Genomic DNA, 26,645 nt, shown 5'->3' on the forward strand with positions numbered 1-26,645 from the left:
CAATTTGGCCCTTCTAGCCCTCAGGGGCTTAAAAAAAAGAGGCCCCTGGTCCGCTGGGCGACCAGGAGTTGGCGCAAAGGGCTGGTGGCGTGGGGGCAGCACTGTTGGTGCTGGCGGTGGGCGGGAGGCGCGCGGGCGGCGGGCCGCTGGGCAGCACGACGGTGGCTGTCGGGTCGCGACCGGTTGTTACCCGCCGGCGGCAGTGGCCGCCGGGCTGCGCACTGGTGGTGCGCGCTTCAAACAGGCGGCGCTCGTGTTTTTAAAAAATTGCGCTTTTTATTAATTTTTTTAGTTTTTGCCTCGAACTACGTGCCCTAGGGTCGTACGACCTTAGGGCAATTTTTTTTTGCCTTTTGGAGCAATTGTGTCTAGACGAATTTTATATGAAAATAGGGGTTTTTGGGCGTTGTGAGCTCAACGATGAGGTCCGTTTGGGCTCAAAGTGCACCAACAAAAAGTACCCCCTATTCCAAAATAAAAAACAGAAGACAAACACAGATTTGATGCAACCAAAACGGAGATCTCAAAATCTTTCAAAAGTCTGAATAAGCTGCAGCAGATCTGGCTCTGATACCATGTAGGATTTGAGAAATACAAATCCACAGAACCCAAAGAAACCTGCATGCAAGAAACCTGTCACAGAGAAAGAGAGAGAACGAAACAAGGGTTTCGACTCTGACAAAGTGAAAAGATTTATTAACAGAGAAAAATGAATCAAAAATCTAACAATAATACAAGAGATCAATCCTTATAAAGGAGATCAACACCGAAAGGAAAACCTAACCCTAAGGTGAGAGCATTTAATAATTAAATATTAATTATTAAATGACTAATATATGCATAAAGTGAAATCTTAAGAGGAGAGTAAAGTTAATTAATTACTTTACTCTAACACTCCTCGCCAATTTACACCATTAAGGGAACCCATTACATCTATGTTAAAATAGTTACTCCAATCAAACCTTGTACAACTACACAGATCAGAAATGAACTGGTAGTAAAACCAGGTTGGTGGAACGATAATAATATTATGAATATCATTGCACAAAGGGACATAAAACTCCACGTTTCCAATTAAAACATCTAATACAAGACTTAATTGACCAAGGTTTCATTGAGATAGATTCTCTGGCAACTTCCTCAAACACATATCACACCATATTTAAGGCTCATCACCAGATCATGATAAGGGAAAGGAACCTACATCTAATTTTGACTCCAAAGGCAATGTCAACTACACCAATTCTTCCCATTAGCACACTATCAATTGTCTCCAAATGTTATATAATTATGTATCAACTATAAGAATTAAAGATCCAACTTCCTAGTGTATGATAACTACCTGACGATCTAAGGTTATTTTACAAGGAGCTCCTCCTATGTCACAAGCTACTAGTCAGTATAATATCCTTGATCATTTAGGAAAAATGTCTGCACAGATCTCTATGCTACATTTGTTGTGCATCTCTCCCACTCATATAGAAGTCCTTAATAAAGTATTACAAGAGTCCACAGTTCCTACTGACATAAATGTTGACCAATTTTAGGCTATGATAGGACATATTGCTCCTTCATGCCCAGTTACATTTATCAAGAATGATGTTCCACACAATAAGGCTAATCACAATTACCTTTTACATCTAGAGATATTTGTCCATAATACCAAGATAAGACGAGTCTTGATAGATGGTGGAGCAGGAATGAACCTCTATACATTGAGAGTTATCATAGCTCTTGGTTATTTTAAAAATGACATTGATCCCTCTAGGAAGATAATTGTCAAGGCATACGATGATGCATAATTCCTTTCAAAGGGTATTATTGTGATACCTAATAGAGTACCTGCCACTGAAAATATAGCACTGCTAGTCCTTGATGTTGATCTTCCCTACAACATGCTTATAGGTCACCCCTAGATACATGACATGAAAGCAGACCCATATACATACCATCAATGAATAAAATTCCCATACAATGGAAAAAAGATCACCATCCTTGGAGATCCAGATCCTTTTCAATTCTATGCTAACTTGAAAGAAACTTTTGAACAACAAGGTCTTGTAAATAGACAAGCTTTGTCATCAAATGAAACTTCTCAGAACGTAGATCCCCAAACATTGGCTAGATTGTTTGAAGGAAAACTAAAAGTTGAAGATCAGGGATGTAGAGAATACATTGTAGCATAGACATTCCACATTGAAAAGTTACCCAATTCTCCTAAATCCCATGGAAAGCCACATCCTTGTGCACAAGGAACCCGAAGTCATCATTCAATATCAACCTCCTACCACCTTCACAAAATGGGGAGATCATGATAAAGAAAATATTGAAGATGTATCCAAGTGGCTCTACAAAGCTATGGAAGATATTCCACTTGTATAGTTGCCTATGGAAAATTATGGTAAAGGATTCTTCATCATGAAAAAAAGGTTATGATGGACATAGTGGTCTTGGCACAAACAAGCAAGGAATTGTAGAACCTATCCAACCAAGAGAACAACATCTAGAGGACTCAAATTTAAGCTATTACGAATTGGTCCTTCTAATGCCAAGTCAATCTCACTTGAAATAGGATGTACTCTTGATGATGAAAAGACACCTGAGGAAGACCTTAGAGAACCTAATTCCAATGAGTGGGAAGTAAACTCCTCTTCCTCTAGCTCTTTATGCCATAAATGATATTTTTATTGATCCAGATAACCAACCCATTGAAGAAAAACATGTCAACACTTACCTTTAAGAACAACCTTCTCACCGAGCTTGGATTTAGATTTTTGGGACCCTAGATCCTCTTCTAAAGAAGACCATATTTAAATCAATATTGACAGTGACACTACGGATATCATATCATCAATTTTACCTTTGCTACACCAAACATATAATATCGATGACAACATGCCCTTAGTCCATCCTAAACTTATTGATTGAGACCAACAAGGGCCGCCAAGTTTAGACTATTTTAAAAATGACCAGGCCATAACAACATTCCTTGATGTTCATGAAGATACATTATCACAGTTTGGGAAAATCAACCCCTTCTAGTCAAGAAAATGAAAATAAGGAATCTCTTGGTAAAAATTGCAAGGCACATCTATAATTAAGAAAAATTAAAAATAAATGATGTATTTGGAGGTGAAAACCTTTCTAAGGCACCCGAGGATGGAAGAATGGACAAACCCCTGGCAGAAAATGTGAAATTTCCTCTCTTGGTGGAGATGATAAAAGAAATTAACTTGGGAACATTTCATAATCCTAAGGTCATTCACTTCACAACATCATTGTCTGAGCAAGAAAAGATAGGCTTTATCAAATTATTTCTACAAAGATAAATCGACTTTGCATGGTCCTATGTAGATATACCACTTAGGCTAGATTCAAAATTGGTACTTCATCATTCGCCATTGCAACTAGATGCAAAACAAGTCAAACAAAAATTGAGAAAAATGCATCCACATATTGCATTACTTGTAAAATTTGAGTTAAAAAAATTACTAGATGTTGGCTTCATCAGACCTATTAATTATGCAAAATGGATATCTAACTTGGTTCGAGTGATAAAACCCGCCAGGGGCATCAGAATTTGCACCGATTTATGAGATTTGAACAAAGCATGTCCAAAAGATGACTTCCCTTTGGCAAACATTGCTATAATTGTGGACTTGACTGTTGGTTACAATATGACGTCCCTAATGGATGGAGTTTTTGGAAACAATCAAATCAGGATAGCTCCTAACGATCACCCTAAGACAACTTTCACATGTGCATGGGGAACTTATTGTTGGAATGTAATGCCCTTTAACCTCAAAAATGTCAGAGCAATCTATTAGAGAGCTATGAATACTATATTTCATGATTTCATGCATACACTAATGGATGATTATGTAGATGACTTACTTTGTAAATCACTCACCATAGATAGTCATCTGGGCATTCTAACTTTGATCTTTGAAATAATGGAATAATATAAGCTTAGGCTCAATCCTAAGAAATGTGTTTTCAGGGTTACATCAGGAAAATCCTTAGGATACATTGTCTCTCATCGTGACATTGAAGTAGATCCAATGAAAGTAAAAGACATCATGGATATGCCTCCCCCACCAAATCTGAAACAATTAAGAAGTCTACAAGGAAAATTGTAGTCTATCAGAAGATTCATAGCCTAGTTGGCCAATAAATGTCATCCTTTCCAACGCTTTCTTCATAAAGGAGTAACGTCCAAATGGATTGAATAGTGTCAACAAGATTTCCAACATTTGAAAGATTATTTGCTATCTCCACTAGTTTTGATGAATGCGATTGAAAATAAACCTTTCTTATTGTATATATCAATAATTGAAATAGACTTAGGGAATCTCCTAGCACAACATAATGAACAAGAGAAAGAGCAATCAATACATCACATCAGTATAACTCTGGTTGGCTATATTAAACTATACAACAACTGAACAAGCATGCCTAGCAGTTGAGTTCACTACTCATATACTAAGACATTACATGTTGAGTCATAAGAATTTGCTCATTGGAAAGATAGATCCTTTGAAATATTTACTCAATAGGGTAACACTCGTCGGCCTCTTTGCTAAGTGGGTTATGATTTTAAGTGAATTCAATATTTGTATGTAGACCACAAGGCTATAAAAGGACAAGCAATAGTAGATCAACTCACAAAAGCGCGTATCCAACATAATAAACTACTATTGTTTGATTTTCCAAATGAATCCTTGTTCAATATCACCTCCACTCCTAATTGACAACTCTATTTTGATAACTCACATACACAACATGGCTCAAGGGAAAGTATTCTATTCCTAACTCCGTGGGGAGTTGCAATTCCTAAATCATATAAAATCACTTTTCAGTGTACAAACAACAACACAAAATATGAAGTCTTAGTTATAGGATTAAGAATTGCAGTATATGGTACATTAATCATCTTGAAGTCTATGGTGATTCTCAGTTAGTCATTTAGCAAACAAATGATGAATATGAAACAAAGGATGAGAAACTGATTCCTTATAAAAATTAGTTTATTTCTATAAAACCAAGTCTTTTACAATTGTTTTTAGTTAGGTACCATGATTACAAAACAAACCTATAGATGCCATGGCTACTTTAGCCTCTATACTTGATATCCCTCAGAATGTTGCTAAATGCAAGTTCTTGGTTGAACAACTATTGATACCAGCCCATAAAATCGCACATTGTGAACCCATGTGTGTAATTATTGGTCCCAATTCTCCTTGGTACTAATACATATACAACTATTTGAAAACCCAAACATTGCCTCTTGACTTGCCCAAAAATCAACATCGCTCCTTCATCCATCAAACTATTAAATATGTTATCATCGATGACAGCCTATACTATCACTCTTTTGACCAAACCCTCCTCAGGTGTCTTGATTTTGATGAAGCACAAACTGCTTTACAAGAGGTCCATGATGGTGTTTGTGGGGGTCATTTCAATGGTTTAAGTCTTGCTAAGAAGCTGACAAGAGCATGATACTATTGGTCTAATATGGAACAAGAAGCCCATGCTTTTGCAAAGAAATGTTGGAAATATCAGATTCATGGAGACTTGATTCATGCGCTAGCGTATGAAATCCTACCTATCATATCTCCTTGGCCCTTTTCTCAGTGGGGACTTGACCTCATAGGTAAGATTCAAACTACTTCTGCCAATGGACATAAGTTCATTATCACATCTACTGAGTGCTTTACCAAATGGATTGAAGCCATTCCTATGACTTACATCACCAACATCCAAATATCCAATTTTATCCTCAATTACATCATATGTTGTTATGAAATCCCTTTGGCTATTATTAATAACAATTTTCGCCTTTTCAAAAATCAAGATGTAAAATAACTTTGCACAAAGTTTCATATCCAACACCACTTTTCCTCTCCATATTATCCACAGAGTAATAGGTAAGTTGAAACATCAAATAAAACCATCATTAAAATCCTTAAGAAAACTATTAATGATGTTAGTCGAGACTGACATGTACAATTGAATCCTACTCTATGGTCATACCAAACTAGTATCCATACACCCACAGGTGCTACACCCTATTCACTAGTTTACTACATTGAAGCTATTTTTCCCCTTAAGGTTGAGATACCTTCATTGAGAGTCTCCTTGCTCAATATGATTGATAATGAAGAATATAGGATATATAGGTTGCATGACTTAGAAGTATTGGATGAGTGACACCATATTGCTGTAGTTCATCTGCAAGCTTATCAGAATTGTCTTCGCCAAAATTACAACAAGAAAGTAAAGTGTAGGCATTTTGAAATCAGAGACTTGGTCCTCAAGATGAATCCTAATAATAAAAAAGAAAGGGAGAAGCCAGGGAAATTTGAGCCTAATTAACTAGGCCCTTATGTGGTCAGTACAAGGTATGGGTCTGGTGCTTATCAACTAGCTACATCAGAAGGAGAACCATTATCTAAATTGGTTAATAGCATGTACTTCTGCAAGTAGTATTCTTAAGTCAATATAATCCTAGAAAAAGAACAGAAATATTATATATGATCTGTTGAATATCTAGGCAACTAAGAGGGGGGGTGAATCAGTTGACAACAATTTTAACCTTTTTTACCTTAATGCACATATCCATAATAGTAAGCAGAATTAACAGAATTAGGAAACACATGCAGAATTTAGATTAGACACAAGAAACACCAGAATTTACGTGGAAAACCCAAGATGGGAAAAACCACAGAGAATGCTAATTCTCAATATATAAACATCAGTTAAGGTGATTTTTACAGTGGGTATCTCACTCCCAATGTGCTCATTGTTGGTGGGCTCACTGCGAATATGCTCACTACAGATGGGCTCACTGTCGAAGAAGAAAGAAAGACAAAGAGTATCCACCACATGAAAAATAGTTTGTACTGTCGGAACTGCTTCCGATAAATATCTCACACAATCATTGGATTCCTTCAATCTCACATGTCGCCAACACAAAAAGCCATATGTTGAATCATCAAATCAGGCTCCTATATATATTATCTCTGAAAATTATAATTTTCAATGTCGATTGAGACAATGATCTAAAATAGGTCTCCACTAAACATTCTGGTGGTGGAAAGGAATGAAAAGTGAACCATATCATAATGTTCCTCCTTGAATACATCAACATGCTACATACATCACCAAGGCTAGACCTAAAATGCATCTGCAAACTATGCAATCTCAATATCTGGTCTAAGGCCTAGAGCTCTGGATCACACTGAACCCAACAATAATACAAAAAAATATCTTTCAAGATACCAAACGCATCCGATGAAACTGAGAAACCTTCAAGTGCACAATATACCTAAATTGAACACTCCTGCTCATCATACCATTTTCAGACTTAATCGGGACCAAAGGACTTGACATCAATGACAACACATAATGCAATGCTAACAATCACCCCCTTTGTCATTGATGGCAACATCCATCAACAATAATATAGAAAATGAAAGATCATCATTGAGTGCACAACTATTTGTCTCTCCCCCTTTGACAACAATGACAAAGGTGGTCAAAAATCCCCTTAAGGAACTCACTCTCGCTCCCCCTGAGAGGAAGCAAATCATTAGTCCAGAAAAGAATGTACACACTACTCACTAGAACAATGCACACTTGAAATGCTAATTAGTTGAAACTGGTAGCGAGTAATACCCCTAACTTCTATCGGAGATACTCAAAGGTATCTTTTCACAATGACTTTCTGAAAATATCTACAATCTACTCTTTTATGGGCACATACTCAAGTCTAACCTCATTATCTAGAAATTTCTCCCTTAAGAAGTGATACCAGATAGATATATGATTTGTTCTAGAATGTTGTACTAGATTCTTGGAAATGTTTATTGCACTAGTATTATCACACATGATTGGAATGGAGTCATCAAATTTGACACCAATGTCCTTCAAAGTCTACTTCATCCATAAAATATGAGTGCAACAAGAAGATGTTGCAATGTACTTTGCCTCTACCATAGATAAGGACACATAATATTGCTTTTGCTTGACAAAGTGGCTAACCAGGTGCCAAGAAAGAATTCTCCTCCACTTGTGTTTTTTCTGTCATCAACACTTCCAACCCAATCTACATCTGTGTAAGCTGTGAGGTTAAAATATGAATTTATTGGATGCCACAGACCAAACTCTTATGTACCTTTAAGATATCTGAAAATCCTTTTTACTGCCACAACATGTGATTCTTTATGTTCTTGTTGGAACCTTTCTCCCAAGTACACTGCATGCATGATATCCGGTCTGGTAGCAGTCAAATATAACAATCCTCCAATCATTGACCTGTAATGACTTGCATCTGCCTGAAGTGATTTATCATCCTTAGTTAACTTGCATCCGGTAGTCATAGATGTACATACCGGTTTGAAATTATCCAACCCATATTTCTTCAGCAGTTCTTTGACATACTTAGAATGAGAAATGAAAATTCCTTTATCATTCTGATTAACTTGCAATCCAAGCAAAAAACTCAACTCACCGATCATGGGCATCTTAAATTCTTTCTGCATCTCATCAAAAAAAATTCTACACATATCTTCATTTCCTCCAAAGATTATATCATCAACATACACTACCACAATCAAAATTTTACCTGATTTTGTCTTGAAGTACAAGTTATTGTCCGCTAAACCCTTCTGAAATCCTTGATTAGTTAGATACTTGTCTAACCTCCCATACCAAGCTCTAGGAGCTCGTTTCAATCCATACAAAGCCTTTTTTTAACCCGCAAACAAGGTTTGGATCATCCTTCAACTTGAATCCTTTTGGTTGTTCAATGTAAACTTCTTTTAATTCTCCATTCGGAAATGTTGATTTCACATATATCTGATAAATCTTGAAATCTTTGAATGTTGCAAATGCTAGGAACATCTAGTTTGCCTCCATTATTGAAACTGAGGCATAAGTTTCATCAAAGTCAATGCCTTCAATCTGAGTGTATCCTTTGCAAACCAACCTTGCTTTATTCCTTACAACCTTTCCATCTTCATCCAGCTTGTCCTTCTGATCTGCTGACTAATTCCCATGTCTGGTTTTTCTCAATCTAATATAGTTCCTCTTTCATTTCCTTCATTTAGTTCTGATCTTTGCAGGCTTCTTCTACTATCTTTGGCTTAGTTTCAACTAGAAGACATAGCAAGACCTATTCTCATGCTACTTTCTTCTTGTGATGACTCCTTTTCTCTTGTCTCCGATGATCTGTTCTTCCGAGTGATTCTTCTTGACATACCTTGGAGTATTGGATGCAGATGTTGGAGCATCCTGATCATTATTTTCTTCACTTCTATTTTCTTCCTTCCTTTCCTTTTCTTCGAACTCATCTGAGTCATATCCTACTGCAATTTCTAACTCTTTTGAATTATTCTCATCAACTTTTACACTTGCGCTTTCAACAATTTTATTCAATCTTTTGTTAAAACATCGATATGCCTCACTCTTTATTGAGTAACCCAAGAATATTCCTTTATCTTCTCTACTATCAAACTTTCCAAGATTATCTTCATCTCTCCTAATATAGCACTTTCTTAGAAAAAAATTGAAATATATTATTGTCAGAGTTCTGTCATACCATAGTTCCTAAGATGTCTTGCCATACTTCCTCCCAAATAAAATTTTGTTGAGTGTGTACAATGTTGTATGAATTGCTTCTTTCCAATAGACTTCAGGTAACTTTGCACCTTTTATCATGGTTTTGGCCGTTTCTTGTATAGTCTGGTTCATTCTTTCTACTTCCTTGTTCTACTAAGGTGTCCGAGGAGATGATAACTTTCTTTTGATGCCATGCTTTTCACAAAAGTCATTGAACTCATCCAAGATGAATTCTCCTCCTCTGTTAGACCTTAAACACTTGATTTTCCTGCTAACTTCATTCTCAACTTTTGCCTTGAATATCTTGAACTTTTCTAATGCTTCAGATTTTTCTCTAAGAAATGCAATCCAAATCATTCTAGAATAATCATCAATCAGTAACATGAAATACCTCTAACCTTGCAGGCTTCTTGTTTGGGCTGGACCATAAAAATCCGTGTGAACCAAATCTAGTATTATGGTGAATGAATATTCCTTTCCTTTGAATGTGCTTTTTGTCTTCTTTCCTATTTGACATTCACTATAAACAATCAGTTTTCAAGCTCTACAAACAATCAGGCGAATACTCAAACAACTTCCAAATCACGAAGGAAGTACACTCCATTGGGAGAACCACTTGAGTCAGTTTTCAAGAAGCTAGTGGCAAACAAGATAATCACAATTCTAGATTTTCCTCCATATGAGCCAAAGGTTAAACCAAATTGGTGGAATGACGATGAGTATTGTGAATTTCATAAGAGCAAAGGACATAAAACAGGAAATTGTCACCGAATGAAGAAAATCATACAAGATCTTATTGATAGAGGTGACATTGAGATTGAAGGACACTCATCTAATCAAGAGCATGAGATGTTTAAGGAACCATTCCCAAAGCATGACAATGGAAAAGCTAAAGCCACAGATGACCAAACCAACTATACCAAAGTATCCTATAACTATGATTCAACTATCAATCACATTTCGATGGACAATTATGTCTCTACCATTATCATCAAGGACAAAACGCTTGAGAATTCTACCCAGAGACCCAAGATCGTCCTGGAAGGAATTGGATCTTCTTTTGAACCTACCTCTAAATGTAATGTTACAACTCATCGAGGTAAATTCACTTTGCGAGGTGCTCCAGCTAAAAACACCGCTTCTTCATCAACTAAGCTTGAGTATGACCTTGTAGAATAGTTAGGGAAGACACTTGCGCTCATATTCATCCTTGTGCTCTTGCACATATCCCCCACACATAAAGCCATTCTTGATAAAATATTGAGAGACACTTTTGTCCCTACTGATTTGAATGTGGACCAGTTTCAAGCCATGGTGGGATACCTTTCTGTTCCACACTCCCTTACATTCACAGAAGCCGATGACGCCTCCGTAAGTCAGCCACATAATGCACCTTTACACATTGAAGCCTTCCTACACAAACATCAAATAAAATGAGTCCTGATAGATGGAGGAGAAGGTCTAAACATTTGTACATTGAGCACTATTAAACAATTGGGATATTCTGAAAAGGCTGTGAATTCTACAAACAAAATTACCATCAAAGCATATGATGATGAAGAATGTTCATCCAAAGGCACAGTCACCTTGCCTCTCAGAGTTGGGCTAGTTACAAAGGATGTGGTTTGTCAAGTCCTAGACCTAGATCTCACATACAACATATTGCTAGGACATCCATGGATTCATGAGATGAGCGCAGTCCCTTCTACATATCATCGATGTATCAAGTTTCCACACAATGGAGTTGAAGTAATAGTTAATGGTGATCCTAATCCATTCATATATTGCAACAATCTGTGCCCTAGTTCAGAAATAACAATCCTAGTCAATCGAGAAGTTTTTCCTTCATCAACATATGTCGATCCAGAATCCTTGAAAGCTTCTACATCCAAACAAGAAGAGATCAAAGAAAAGTTCAAGATTAAAGACATGGGATGTGGTGAGTATATCTTTCATGTTGATCAACTCCCACTATCTCCTAACACATTTTGTTGACATGAACAACCTACAAACAATTTGCAATGCCAAGGAATTGGGTATGAACCACCTAGTGTTGTGGCTACTAAGTCTGAATGCAAATCTCCTCTAGCGGTGCAAGCAACTCTTGATATCAATAGTCCTAAGAGTGGTTCCAGCAAAGAATCTATTGAGCGTATCACCAGCCCTCTTGATAAATCACATAGCTTTACCATATCATCCACTCATTCCATTTCCAGTCCTCTCCCAGACTTGGATCAACAAGAATTACAAAAGCCCTTACTAATTGGGGACGAAAAATTAAGCCTTGAAAAGAAAAATCTAAAAGTCAAAAATAAAGAAAAGGCCTTTAGCCCAAATCAAAATCAAAAGCTATTGGACTCTGCAAAAATCAAGGTCAAGGATAAAATTCCTATGAAGCAAAAAGAGAAAGAGTTGATCTCCCCTAATATCAAAATAACCGGGGGCAAAAGTTCTAAAATATCAAACCAAAAAGCATACTTGTTGATCCTAAGTCTCCATCATGCTATCCTACTTTCACTTCTTCTCGTAATCATAAGCCTTCATAACTCATACACTTATTCCACACATCCATCCCCTCTTGGCGATACATCATGGACCTTTAATGGAGCTTCCTCAAAGGACTTTGTTATCAGGGATGCCCAAACTTCTTTAGGTGACACGCATATGGGCCTACGTAGTTCACACACTAGTAATTCTATCTCAGTTCCTTTATCAAGGAAGATAGTCACTCGAGCTACACATCATTCAGTCAAGGAATGTTGCAGTTACAATAATAAGGTTAAGCCTCACACATTTGAGGTGGGTGCCTTGGTTCTTAGAGAAAATCCTAAAAAACAACAAGACAGAGAGAAGGGCAAGTTCGAACCGAATTGGCTTGGTCCTTACATCATTACAACAACTTATGGATCCAGTGCATTTCAGCTCTCAACCACAGAGGGTGAACCTTTGGAGGATCTCATCAATAACATGCACCTTTGCAAGTTTTACACATAGCTCTTCAGAGTATCCTAATTCAAAAATACAAAAAAATCAAAAAATTTCAAAAAAAAAAAAAAATCATAAAAATAAAAAATCATCACTTGGTGAAAACTTCGCAAACATGCACCTTGTGACACAAAAATATTGAAAAAAAAAAGTAAAAAAAATAAAATAGAAAAACATTCATCCAACGGTGAAAACCACTTCGGTGGCGCCTTGGGCAAGTGCCATGGTGAAAACCAGGTCACCAACGCCATGTGTAGAGACATTGCTCTTCCCTCCTTTAGGATTCTCTTTCATCATTTCACTTTGCACACACTCACAACCTATTCATTCATAATAAAATTTACAGATTCCCATCATGGCTTGTTATTGATCTTCCTAAGATTGGTTAGACATTCATAATAAACATTCCTTTTCACCCCTTTTCCATCCATAATAAATCAGCTCCTATCTGTGGTTAAGGCAAATCCTATGTCTAGTGATGGGTGTGGAACTGAGAGCATCGCATGTTCTAAGGAGTACAGTTTCTTCCAAATCTTCTTCAGTCCATCTGCACAAAATCCACAATAAAGAAACACTTGCATCGCCGATCCGCAATAAAGTTTCATCTTCTCCGTAATAAAGTATTAGTTTCATGGATTCAGTCAATTTCAGATGAGACACAGTAGCAACAATGGGCTTCAACAAATCAAATATTTCAACAAACTCAGACAACATTATGGTTCAGTGCTATCTATCCTTTTGTGAAAGTAAACATTGTGACCACAATCAAATAAGACTTATACAAGTGATAGGAGACACTAAACTTGAGGACTACAGTGGATGTTGGTGTCGAGTCTTGGTTTTCTTTTGATTATATCTTTCTGGTGACATGTCTTTTAGCTTTTCTAGGATGTCTCTGACTAGAGATTTTATCTCCAGGATGTCTTTGACTAGAAAGGCGAGGATGGGGTATCGTCACCTATCTTTCTTTTTGGTGTCTGTGGATTGTCTCTTAGTAATGCTATGACTTGTCCAAGGGTATGAGGACACTGTGAGTCTAGTATGAATTGTGGCATTCCTTGTTTGTGACTGTCTTATCTCCATGCAAATAGGTACAATGACTTTTTGGGTCAAACATATGCCTCGATTGTCATAACCTACTTGCCATAATAAAGCTCAATGATGATAACACACAAGAAGCTCTTTCACTTTCATATCTTCTATCTTCCACCCCCCTTTCTTGATTGACTTCCATAGTCCTTCCCGAGTCTGTGTAGCCCGCTATCACACAACTGAGGATAATGACACATAAAAAATATTTGCATTTCATATAGTTGCACCTGCATTACCACATATTAAGCATTTCATACATACATATAGATATCACAATTGCATCACATCCTACACACAACAAATATTAGCACATTTTACATTTGCATTATCATATTCATTTGCATTTCATACATTCACATTTGCATATGCATAACATATAAAACATAAAAGAACAAAAATATTGCATTTCATCATGTACATATTTGCATCCATATCATAAGCATCATATAGAAACAAGCATCACATAGAAGCATCACATAGGTACACATGCATATAGTTGCCGCAAAGATGAATCATCTCATATATATCTCAAAAAATCATAAGTGTCATGATATAATGATGTCAAAATACATATGGCTACACAGCCAATCCTCGTGTCGTCCTATCCGGACACAAGAACCCATTGATCACTCTTGCCAATACTACTGGTAGTGCCAATCCTGTCATGGTCATGGTGTCCCAAGCCACATGTCTAGCCCTCATCTCCAGTCCTAGATCCTGAAACACTCGTCTCAGTGCATCCCTGTCTCCATCTTGATCATAGAGTATCAACTCCCCATTGATCGATATCCTCAGTATCCTATATACATCCTCCAAGGTTACTGTCATCTCACCCATCGACAAATGGAACGTGCAAGTCTCTGAGTGCCATCTCTTAGCTAATGCATTCAACAACCCCATGTTCGCCTGAAACTCTGGCACATACAAAATGAATCACAAACCCATAACCTCAATCATCACAAAGTACTATGTGTATTGGCACTCCCTATTCATCACAAAGTACTACGTGTATTAGCACTCCCTGTTCATCACTAAGTGCTGCTCATATTTGCACTCCCTATTCATCACAAAGTGTTGCTCATATTAGTACTCCCTATTCATCACAAAGTACTATGTCTTGGTACTCCCTGTTCATCACAAAGTGCCTCGATCTATCTTATCCTAGGGCCTCTGCTTGAGTGTATCCTCTTGAGTAGTTTCCTAATTGGCAACATATGTTTTATCACAAAATTGTCAATCCTAGCCCTATCTGCTATCCTAGTCTTCCCTAGAGGACCTTCTTGAGTGTATCCTCTCAGTAGCTTTTCCAATCAACAGCGTATGTTCATCAGAGAACTGCCGGTTCGGCCTTGAAGACATAAACATGCCTTCATGACATAAACGCGCTTACATACTGCATAAACGCCCCTGCTCTGCACAAATGCGCCTAAAATACAGAGACGTGCCTATTCTCTGCATAGACGCGCCTGCTCTGCATAGACATGCCCACATAGCACAAACGCGTCTGCCCAACGCAGACGTGCTCACATTTGACATAGATGCCTAGCCAACCCAGACACACCTGACACCAGCACAGACGTGCCTTAGCTTTTTTTGACCCTGCTTGACATATCTAAAATGCATTAAATGCGCTACCTAACATGCATTTATGACAACATTTATTGCGACAAAGTACAAGGAGGTTTTGTGGTACTCACCGACTCTCCTGCATCTGCCGGCCTCTGAAATCGGCGAACGCGATCGAATCTATGCACCATTGCCATCGCTGCTGACTGTTGCTGCTCTATTCTCTCTCTGCACTCTGATCTCTTGGATGTGTGGATGACAATGAGGATGCATTCCCCTCATGGTCTATTTTATAGAATGCCCTAGCCCTCGTCTCCCGAGTCAGTCTTCATTATCTCGTGACTCTGTCACTTTATCCTATCCGGTCAGTCCATTCTAGCCTTTCTTTCTTATCGAGAGATTGTCTATGATCTTTTCAGACATATTCATCCAATCTCTCGAGGGGGCATATCATTCCCATCTTGGGGCAAATTTGTATCAGTTCATATTATCTTCTTTGAAACAATGCGACAAGCTGCATTGTCTCAAAGAGGGGCAAAATGTAGACACCTAAAATTGTCCAGTCTAATTTATTTATTTAATTACTTTAGCCTAATTCCTCTATTAATTAAATAAATCTTTATTTATTTAATTAATTCATTTATCCTCTTCTAGCCTTATTTCTTATATAAATAAATACCTTTATTTATTTAAATTATCCTTTTTCCTAAATTAAATAAATATCTTATTTATTTAATTGATCCCACTTCCTCTATTAATTAATTAAATCTTTATTTATTTAATTAATTCATTAGCCTTTTCTACCCATGACACATGTCATTCATCTCTTAATTCCTACACTACCTACCCTCTCATTATTTTCTTATTTCCTCTACCTACCCTTTAATCATGGCCGACCATTTATCTTTTACACCTCTCAATCTTATCCCTCCATTTCATATAGTGTCTTCTATATAAGGAGATGCTTCCTTCATTATCTAGCCCCTGGACATATACATTCTAATCAAGCATCCTAGCATTCGAACTTTCATATGCGATCAAGCCTACTTGCAACCACATTTCCATTCTTTGTTGAGCTCTTGTGTACACATAAAATCTGAGAGCAAATATATCAAGCAAGATCAATGGAGATAGGAAGAATGGAGATCCAAACCCTATTGGACATTGTGATGGTATAATATTTGTGATTTCATTTGATTTGCATTGTCTTAGGTAATCTTCATATGTTATGGAGGATCTTTGTTGTTGTTAGGCTAGGGTTTTGTGGTTGAATTCATTTAGTCTTTCAATATTGTTGTATCCATTTTCACCATAAACAACCGGTAATATCATCAGAATCTTGTTAATCACATCTTCATCGCTCAAAGTGCCTCTGAGTACTCTAATCTTGTTCACTGTGATATCAACCTTCTCAAAATAGCTCACAATATCCTCTCCTTCTTCCATCCTCAAGTTTTCATATCTTCTCTAGTAGTTAATCTCTTTGTTAGTTTGACTCTCTCATTTCCTTCATAGATGCCTTTTAACTTCTACTAGACTTCATGAGCAATATTCAAAGAGATAACATCAGTCAATTCAGTTTTTGATAATGCACTAAATATAGCATACCTTGCTTTTTCATTTTCTTCATAAGCTTGAATCTCATCTAAAGTATTGAGTCCATTTGTCGGAAGAACAAACTTAGTCTCCACAACCTTCCAAGTATTGTAACCCAAAGAAACCAAATAACCTCTTATCTTCACTTTCCAGAAACTATAATTAGATCCTTCAAAGATAGGAATGGATAACTTATGTGCCATCGGATCGGGATATACCTTAAGTGGTTAAGCTTTATGTCAAGGAACCACAACTCTGATGCCAATTGTTGAATATCCGGTAAACTGAGAGGGGGGGGGTGTTGAATTAGTTGACAATAATTTTAACCTTTTTAACCTTAATGCAAAGATATAGAATATTAAGCAGAATTAGGAAACACATGCAAAATTTAGATTAAACACAAGAAACACCAGAATTTACATGGAAAACCCAAGAAGGGAAAAACCAAGGAGAATAATAATTTTCAATATATAAACATCGATTAAGGTGACACCAGTTAAAATGCTTTTTACAATGGGTGGCTCACTGCCCAGAAAGACTCACTACCAATATGCTCAATACAGATGAGCTCACTACCCTAAAAGGTTCACTGCCAATATGCTCACTACAGATGGGCTCACTGCCTTGAAAGGCTCACTGTCGAAGAAGAAATCAAGACAAAGAGAATCCACCACATGAAAAACACAATTATACTATCAAAACTACTTCTAATACATATCTCACACAACCACTGAATTCCTTCAATCTCACATGTCTTTAACACAAAAAGCCATATGTTAAATCATCAAATCAAGCTCCTATATATATTTTCTCCAAAAATTATAATTTCCAATGTCAGCTAACACAGGGATCTAAAATAGGTCTCCACTAAACATTCTGGTGGTGGCAAGGAATGAAATGTGAACCATACCACATCGTTCCTCCTCTAACACATCAACACGCTACATACATCACCAAGGTCAAACCTAAAATGCATCCGCACACTGTGCAATCTCAATATCTAGTTTAAGGCCTTGAGCTCCGGCTCATGTTGAACCCAAAAATAATATAGACAGACATCTTTCAAGATATCTGTGTATGGTGAAAATGGATAACAATAATAACAATATTGAAAGGCTAAATGAATTCAACCACCAAACCCTAGCCTAACAATCAACAAAGATCCACCATAACATATGAAGATTACCTAAGACAATGCAAATCAAATGAAATCACAAAGATTATACCATCACATGCCCAATAGGGTTTTGATCTCCATTCTTCCTATCTCCATTGATCTTGCTTGATATATTTGCTCTCAGATTTTATATGCACAAGAGCTCAACAAAGAACGGAATGTGGTTGCAAGTAGGATCGTAGTGTAGTCAAAAAAAGTCATTAGAATGCTTGATTAGAATGCATAGAACGATTAGGGTTTGATAATGAAGAAAGCATCTCCTTAAATAGAAGACACAATATGAAATGGAGGGATAAGATTGAGAGGTGTAAAAAGAGAGGTCGGCTAAGATTAGAGGGTAGGTAAAAAAAATACCAAAATAATGAAAGAGGTAGGTAGTGTATGAATTAAGAGATGAATGACATGTGTCATGTGTAGAAAAAGCTAATGAATTGATTAAATAAATAAATATTTATTTAATTAATAGAAGAAGTAGGATAATTAAATAAGTAAAAATATTTATTTAATTTAGGAAAAGGATAATTTAAATAAATAAATGTATTTATTTAAATGAGAAATAAGGCTAGAAGAGGATAAATGAATTAATTAAATAAATAAAGATTTATTTAATTAATAGAAGAATTAGGCTTAGATAATTAAATAAATAAATTAGATTGGACAATTTTTGGTGTCTACATTTTGCCCCTCTTTGAGACAATGCGGCTTGTCACGTTGTTTCAAAGAAGATAAGATGAACTGATACAGAGTTGCCCCAGAATGGGAATAATATGCCCCCTTGAGAGATTGGATGAAAATGTCTGAAAAGATTGTAGACAATCTCTCGATAAGAAAGGAAGGCTGGAATGGATAGACCGGATAAAGTGACAGAGTCACGGGATGAAGAAGACTGACTCGGGAAATGAAGGCGAGGGCTAGGGTAGGCTATAAGATAGACCACGGGCAAAAGACATCCTCATTGTCATCTACACCTTCACGAGATCACAGTGCAGAGCAAGAAAAAGAGCAGCAGCAGTCAGCAGTGATGGCCTTCGTACACAGATTCGACCGCGTTCAACGATTTCAGAGGCCAGCAGAGGTAGGAGAGCCGATAAGTACCACCAAACCTCCTTGTACTTTGACGCATTCAATTTTGTCATTAATGCATGCTAGTTAGCAATAAATGCGCTTAGGAATAGGGCACAAAAAAGTGCAAAAACGTGCAACCGCGTCTGCGTCGGTGCCAGGCGCGTCTGTGTCCAACAGGCGCGTCTGTGTCGGTGCCAGGCACGTCTGTGTCTGGAACCGCGTTTGTGCTTGATGCGGCCGCGTCTACGTCCTGAAGGGGCGTTTGTGTGCCAAAGTTGCGTTTGTGAATGATTTAGGCATGTTTATGTCAAACAGGCGCGTCTGTGTTGTTTAGGCGCGCTTGTGCAGTCTATAGGCACGTTTGTGAGGTAGAAACGCGTTTGTGAGTTAAAAGCGCATATATGTCAAAAAAAATAAAAAAAAAATGCACGGTTTTAGTCTTCTAGGTCAAATCGGCAGTTCTGTGATGAACATACGCTGTCGATTAGATAAGCTGCTGAGAGGATACACTCAAGCAGGTCCTCGAGGAAGACTAGGATAGATCAAGGCACTTTGTGATGAACATGGAGCACCAAGATAGAGTACTTTGTGATGAACAGGGAGTACCCAAAGTATGAGCAACACTTTGTGATGAACAGGGAGTGCAAAAATGTGAGTAACACTTTGTGATGAACAGGGAGTGTCACACACGTAGTACTTTGTGATGAACAGGGAGCACTACTAGGATAGAAGCAACACTTTGTGATGAACAGTGAGTGTCACTAGAATAGATAACCATATGCATTTAGATAGCGAGTAGCATTTTGTGATGAACAGTGAATGCCACCCTGATTGACATGATTGATTTGCTTGACTGCAGGAGTATTTGCCTATGTTGGAGTCACGGGAGAGATTCTCGTCCACACAGAGGTTGCGACCAGAGTTGTCATTTCAGGATAGAGCTGCCATTGAGGAGATGGGATTGAAACACGTGCTGTATGTGCCTGAGTTTCGGGCAAACATGGGTTTGCTGACTGCGCTGGCCGAGAGATGGCATTCAGAGACATGTACATTTCATTTGCCGATGGGTGAGATGACAGTCACCCTTGAGGATGATTATAGGATTCTACACATACCGATCGATGGAGAGCTGATTCCATACAATCGCGATGGAGACAGAGAGGCTATGAGACGGGTGTTTCAGGATCCCGGCCTAGAGATGAGAGCAGGACATGTGGCATGGGACACCATGACCGCGACAGGATTAGCTTTGCCAGCTGTGATCGGAGGAGCTATCAGTGGGTTCCTATGTCCGGACAGGGCGACACGGGGGTTGGCAGTGGGCTGGGGAGGAGCACTGGAGATATTGGTGACTCAGCACACCAGATATGCGTGGGGTCCATGTGTGTTGGCCCACCTATATTATGAACTTCACCAGTTCGTCTACCATGGATCAGTGGGACTGGGCTGTGGAGTGACACTTCTGCAGGTTTGGGCATATGAGCATCTGCCTATCACACGACTGATACATTTCAGAGGCAGGGGTCATGGATGGAGCTTTGTGCATTTATATGACATGATCACTTCGCAGCTTCAGATTGGCAGGTTAGAGCATTAGAGGCGAGTGATAGATGACATTGACGTAGTCATCTGGAGGCCATATCTGGGATGTGAGGAGTGGGAGGATGATGCAGTGGAGCTACCTTATACCTTCAGGAGTAGATATTTGATTGGGCGGACGTCCTATATATTGGAGAGGCAGCTGGTAGACAGAGTATGTAGGCAGTATGGCAGGATCCAGAGGATGCCACGAGGCTCGGGTATGTATGCCCGTACAGTGAGGGATCAGGCACAGTTCGGGCCATTGTTGTCATATGATCAGGCAGTTACACAGCTGGCAGAGATGATGCCCCTACCCTGGGATATGTGGCCAGAGATTGAGGATGCAGGCATGGATGCAGAGTATACAGCATATTGGGCAGAGCATCCGTTCTCGCGACTGACAGATCCAGGGGAGCTACTGGAGGGAGAGGTAGGAGGAGATGATGATGATGATGGTGGAGGCGATGGGGGCAGAGGCCGACGGAGGTGGAGGGGAGTAGTTGGGGAGAGGAGGGTGGCACCTCAGAGGGAGGGTGGACAGGAGGGACAGACCTAGGTGGTGAGGGGTCACGGTGGAGTGCCCCTGCAGGTACCAGCAGCACAGGGTCCTAGGGCACAAGGACAGAGACAGGGACATGGACCTAGACATGTACTGAGACAGGTACAGGGACAGGTATAGGAGCAGGCACCCGCAGAGGGAGAGCCACAGGCAGAGGCAGAGGGTGGGGATCTAGAGGAGGATGAGCTGATTGAGCTCAGGGAGATCTGCCAGGGCCAGGCAGACGAGATCCAGGAGTTGGAGAGGGAGAGGGATCGACTCAGGACCCGGCTCAGGGATACTGAGCGTGAGAGGGATCAGGCGATTCAGTGCTACACTGAGGCTGAGACAGCGCTGAGGGCAGGGAGGCAGGCGACGGAGGACACGGGAGTAGGCTATGCATATGTCCTGCGAGCCGGAGAGGAGATTGCCTACTGAAGGGACCTGTATTATGGTGCCATGCCAGCAGATCAGTGGGCGAGGAGCTTTCATAGACCATCGCAGACAGCGACGGCTACGGGAGGGAGCCGGAGGAGACAGGCATCGAGTGGTGGGGTCATGGGTCCTCCTCCACCACCAGACAGGCAGGGTGATCCTGGAGCGGGTCCGTCTAGAGCTCAAATTCCATCGAGGCCAGGCGGCTCCGAGGGAGGGAGTTCATCATAGCCATAGAGGGCTCCCTTGTATAAGTATTTGTACCATTTTTTTGTATTGTAGACACCTGCGGGTGATTTTGTAGCCATATGATTCTTTTGACATCATTGTATCATGACACATTTGATTATATATGAAAGATGATTCATTTTTGCGGTAGCTATATGCATGTGTACCTATGTGATGAGATGTTCTTAGAATGTATGCTTATGATATGGATGCAAATTTGTATATGATACAATGCAATATTTTTGTTTTGTTTTATGTTTTATATGTGATGCATGACGCAAATGTGAATGTATGTAATGCAGATGAATATGATAATGCAAATGTAAATTGTGCTAACAAGTGTTGTGTGCAGGATGTGATGCAATTGTGATATCTATATGTATGTGTGAAATGCTTATATGTGGTAATGCCGGTGCAGCTACATGAATGCAAATGTTTTTGGTGTGTCATTATACTCAGTCATGTGATAGTAGGCTACGTGGACTCAAGAAGGATGATGGAAGTCAATCAAGAAAGGGGGATGAAAGACAGAAGATATGAACGTGAAAGAGCTTCTTGTGCGTTATCATCATTGAGCTTTATTATGGCAAGTAGGTTATGACAATCGAGGCATATGTTCGACCCAAAAAGTCATTGTACCTGTTTGCATGGAGATAAGACAGTCACAAACAAGGAATGTCCCAGTTCATACTAGACTCACAGTGTCCTCATATCCTTAGACAAGTCATAGCATTACTAAGAGACAATCCACAGACAACAAAAGAAAATGGGTGACGATACCCCATCCTCGCCTTTCTAGTCAAAGACATCCTAGAGATAGAATCTCTAGTCAAAGACATCCCGGAAAAGCTAAAAGACATGTCACCCAAAAAAAAAAGATGAAATCAAAAGAAAACCAAGACTCGACACCAACATCCACTATAGTCCTCAAGTTTAGTGTCTCTTGTCACTTGTATAAGTCTTATTTGATTGTGGTCACAATGTTTACTTTCACAAAAAGGATAGATAGCACTGAACCATATGTTGTCTGAGTCTGTTGAAAGATTTGATTTTGTTGAAGCCCATTGTTGCTGCCATGTCTCATCTAAAACTGACTGAATCCATGAAACTGATACTTTATTGCGGAGAAGATGAAACTTTATGGCGGATCTACGATGCAAATGTTGCTTTATTGTGGATTGTGCGTGAATAGACTGAAGAAAGCTGGAAGAAACTGTACTCCTCAAAACATGTAATGTTCTCAGTTCCACACCCATCACTAGACGTAGGATTTTGCCTTAGCCATAGATAGGGTCTGATTTATTATGAATGGAAAGGGAGGCGAAAAGGGAGGTTTATTATGAATGGCTAACCAATCTTGGGTAGATAAATAACAAGCCATGATGGGAATGGGTAAGTTTATTATGAACGAATAGGTTGTGAGTGTGTGCAATGTGAAGTGATGAAAGTGAATCCTGAAGGAGGGAGGGGCAATGTCTCTACGCATGGTGCTGGTAACCCAGTTTTCACCATGGTACTTGCCCAGGGCGCCACCGAAGTGATTTTCACCGTTGGACGAAATTATTTCTCTTTACTTTTTTGATTTTTTCAATGTTTTTTGTGTCACAAGGCGCCTGTTTGCCAAGTTTTCACCAAGTAACGATTTTTTTGTTTTTTAATTTTTTTTGTATTTTTGAAATTTTTTGATTTTTTTTGTATTTTTGAATTAGGATATTCCAAAGAGCTATGTGTAGAACCTGCGAAGGTGCATGCTATTGATAGGATCCTCCAAAGGTTCACCTTCTGTAGTTGAGAGCTGATATGCCCCAGATCCATAGACTGCTGTAACGATGTAAGGACCCAGGCAGTTTGGTTCAAACTTGCCCCTCTTCTCTCTGTCTTGTTGATTTTTAGGATTTTCTCTGAGAACCAAATCACCTACCTCAAATGTGTGAGGCTTGACTTTGTGATTGTAGCTGCGACTCATTCATTGTTGGTAAGCCTTGAGATGATTAAAAGCAATTTGTCTCCATTCATCCAACAGTTCTAGTTCTTGTAAGCGAGAGACCCTGTAATCTTCATCACTGATGATGTTTTGCAAAGAGACCCGTAAAGAAGGTAACTCGACCTCAATAGGCAAGATGGCTTCAGCGCCATAGACAAGTGAGTAGGGTGTAGCCCCTGTAGGTGTGCGGACACTTGTGCGGTAGGCCCAAAGTGCAGGATTGAGTTGGATATGCCAGTTACGGCCAACGTCGTCGACTGTCTTTTTGAGGATTTTAAGAATTGTTTTATTAGACGCCTCAGCTTGGCCATTACCTTGGGGGTAATATGGTGTGGAGAAATGATGGGAAATATGGAAGCGGTCACAGAGTTCACGAACATCCTGATTTTTGAAGGGACGCCCGTTATCAGTAATAATGGATTTAGGAATACCATATCGGCAAATGATATAGTTAAGGATGAAAGTAGCAATTTGTTTCCCAATGACTTGTGTGAGAGGCACAGCCTCAATCCACTTTGTGAAATACTCTGTGGCTGTGATAATGAATTTATGACCATTGGAAGAAGGAGGGTGAATCTTGCCTATGAGATCGAGTCTCCACTGACAAAAGGGCCAAGGAGACGCCAGTGGTTGTAGTTCTTGTGCTGGTGCATGTATGAGGTCTCCATGAATTTGACATTGCTTACATTTCTTGACAAACTGATATGAGTCTTTTTCCATATTGGGCCAATAATATCCAGTCCTGATGAGTTTCTTGGCCAAGGTAGGACCACTAGCATGCGGACCACATATCCCTTCATGCACTTCACGTAACGCAATCTGAGCTTCGTCGCTTTCTAAACATCTAAGAAGAGTGCCATCTAGACCTCGTCGGTATAGGATATCAGCTAAAATGACATATCGAGAGGATTGGCGAATGAAAGTGCGGTGTTGGTTGTTTGATAGATCAGGAGGTAAGATATTGTCACGAAGATATGTGAATATGGAACCATATAACTGGGATTCGGGACCGACAACGCATATCATTTCAGTAGGAGTGATCTCATATGAAGGAACCAACAGGTTGTCTACCAGAAACTCATAGCAGGTTTCATTTTGAGGCAGGTCAATTAGTGAAGCGATTGTAGCCATGGCATCTGCAGCAGGATTCTGCTCTCTTGGTATCTGCTCAAAATCTATCTTTGTAAAGTGCCATTTCAAATCATGTACCAGTTGCTTGTAAGGCATTAATTTTTCATCTTTCATTTGGTAATCATCAGTTGCTTGACGAATGACAAGCTGAGAATCCCCAAAAACACGAAGTTCTTGGATCTTCCATTGAACTGCAATTCGTAATCCAGTTGTTAATGCCTCATATTCCGCTATATTGTTAGTGCAAGGAAATGATAAGCGGTATGATTTTGGTATAGAATCGCCTTGAGGAGTTATAAAGAGAATACCAGCTCCTGCCCCGTGCTGTGTGTATGAGCCGTCAAAGTATAGTTGCCATGGTCTTTCGTGTGATATTGTTAAAATGGATTCATCTGAAAATTCTTAATTTAGAGGAGCATCATCAATCATGGGGGCATCTGCTAATTGATCCGCGATTGCTTGTCCTTTTATTGCTTTTCTATCCACATACTCGATGTCGAATTCACTCAAGATCATTACCCATTTGGCCAGTCGCCCAGTAAGGGTTGCTTTATTGAGAAGATATTTTAAGGGATCAATTCTTGCAATCAACTTAGTCTTATGAGTGAGCATATAATGTCATAATTTCTGCGAAGCAAAGACCACGGCGAGACATGCACGCTCGATTGGTGTGTAGTTTAGCTCATATCCCACCAATGTGCGACTGATATAGTATACTGCTTTTTCCTTGCCATCAGCAATTTGTTGTGCTAGGAGTGCCCCCAGTGCTGTTGGAGTAGCTGATATGTATAGTAGCAAAGGCTGATCTGGAACTGGTGGCATCAAAACTGGTGGATTCAAAAGATAATCTTTGAGCGTCTGAAAAGCTTGTTGACAGTTATCATCCCATTTGAATTTGATATTTTTATGTAGCAGGTGCTGAAAAGGATTACACTTATCTACAAGTTGTGCTATGAATCTTCGTATAAATTGGAGTCTCCCTTGTAAGGATCGAAGTTGACTGATATTTGTGGGTGGCGGCATGTCCAAGATAGCCTTGACTTTTGCTGGATCGACTTCGATTCCTCTTTTGGACACAATGAATCCTAGGAGCTTCCCGGAGGTTACTCCAAAGACACATTTCTTGGGGTTTAATCTTACCTTGTATTTTTCCAACCGATCAAAGACGACTGAAAGTATGTCCAAATGTGTATCTCTGTCTATTGATTTACCCAAGAGATCATCAACATAATCCTCCACGGTTATGTGCATGAGATCATGAAAGATAATGGTCATTGCTCTTTGATATGTAACACCTGCATTTTTTAGCCCAAAGGGCATGACATTCCAACAGAAAGTTCCCCACAGACAAGTGAATGATGTTTTATGTTGATCCTCAGGAGCAATCCTGATTTGATTATAACCAGAAAATCCATCCATTAAAGATAACATTTCGTGACCTGCTGTGGGATCAACGATCAAGTCGATATTTGGTAATGGAAAGTCATCTTTTGGACAAGCTTTGTTGATGTCTCTGAAATCTGTACATATTCTGATGCTGCGATCTGGTTTACTGACAGGTACTAAATTGGAGATCCATTCAGGATAATCAATTGGGCGTATGAATCCGACATCCAATAATTTCTCCAGCTCTGCTTTGACTA

Source organism: Cryptomeria japonica, chromosome 8, assembly GCF_030272615.1.
Source record: "Cryptomeria japonica chromosome 8, Sugi_1.0, whole genome shotgun sequence".
In the NCBI taxonomy this organism is placed as follows: Eukaryota; Viridiplantae; Streptophyta; class Pinopsida; order Cupressales; family Cupressaceae; genus Cryptomeria; species Cryptomeria japonica.